The sequence below is a fragment of the Miscanthus floridulus genome, chromosome 9, assembly GCF_019320115.1.
Source record: "Miscanthus floridulus cultivar M001 chromosome 9, ASM1932011v1, whole genome shotgun sequence".
NCBI classification, from domain to species: Eukaryota; Viridiplantae; Streptophyta; class Magnoliopsida; order Poales; family Poaceae; genus Miscanthus; species Miscanthus floridulus.
The window spans coordinates 100,958,369-100,959,847 of NC_089588.1; positions in this window are offsets into that span (position 1 = coordinate 100,958,369).

The window sequence follows — 1,479 nt, forward strand, 5'->3', positions numbered from 1 at the left end:
CGTCCCGCTCCTTCCTGACCTTGGCGGCCTCATTGTCGTCCCTCCATGACCTCACCGATAGGGCCTTGAATGGGTGCGAGCTATAAGGGATTGTAGAAAGAAGATGGTCAGGATACAAAAAGTTTATAGACAACGATAAGGGCAAAAAGTCAGGCCGAACAATACCTAGCTGGAGGGAATGACGACATCACGCAATGCGCCCGTGGCATGGTTCAGGGCCATGAGCATGGACACGATCCCTATGTCGAGGCTCTCCTGCTCCGTTCTCTCGGTGGTGTCATCTAAGGTGAAGAGCGCCGACGCCGGATCCCGTGGATCTACCCACTAGAGCAGGGGCTCGCCTCGCGTGAGTGAGCCACTGCCCGATGATGTCAGGGCTAGGGATGACTCCTTGCTAGTCCAAGCACCGCCGGCCCCTCTCGCCCTGATGTCTCTATCGGGATGCCCCCTTCGACGATGAAAGGGGTCAGCGATGCGGACGCCAACCCCTCTCCTAGCACCACAACTCCTAGGGACCCCTCGGCCGTGTCCCCCTCCATCTAGCCCATGCTAGGCGCTGTTCCTCGGGTCGCCAATGGCATGGGTCATGCTGGTGCCTCAGGCACCACTGCGGTGGCGCCCGGCTGTGACCCATCTATCACGGCCGCCACCACCTCCACCTGTGTTGGCGTGGTCACGACCAGCTGTGTCGCGCCTGCCACGGTGGACACCACGAGCGCGGTTGGTAGCCCAGTCTGCCCCGTCATCGCCGAGCGCTCTATGACCTCTGAAGGTGCCCCTTGAGCGCCCATGTCCGCCCGTCCCACTGAGGGCACAGGCACCACTGTGGGCGGTGCTTGACCGGTCGGCGACGCGCTCACACTGGTGCAACTCCCGCCCAAAATGGGTGCGATGCCAACCGATGGCTGCCGTCTCGACTGAAGGGCGACGCTCTTCTTCGATGCCAGCGCTAAAGGATTATGCTGCCTGCCGACGCTGCAAGGGACGAAAAGCATAAGTCACGATGAAATACGTCAAAAATAGAAAAATAGGGGAACTGATAACTCACCTCAGCGCCGTCGGGCGGTAGATGCATTTGGGGGCGACCCCCCCCCCGACCTTTGCTCCGCATCATCAGAATGAGGCTGTTTCGAGCCCGCCCCCTTCTCCTAGGCAGAGGGGCTCGCTCCCCTTTGCTCTTGGGGCATGATGGTGGAGCTGCCCGCCTCCGCCGGCCCCTCAGGCGTGAGGACAGAGCAACCCACCCCTATTGACTCCTAGGGTCGGCCAACGGTACTGCCCGCCTCCACCGGCTCCCTAGACGTACCCTCCCCTCCATGGAATAGGAAGGGTCTCGACGCCTGCAAGGACAAACCAATACTGTCAGCGCCTCCTCATTCTCCAGGTGGTCCCACTCGATATCGTCGACTACCTCGTTATCATCCCCATCGTCATCATCGTCATCGCTGTCAGTGTTCACCCATCGTTCCCATGCCTGCA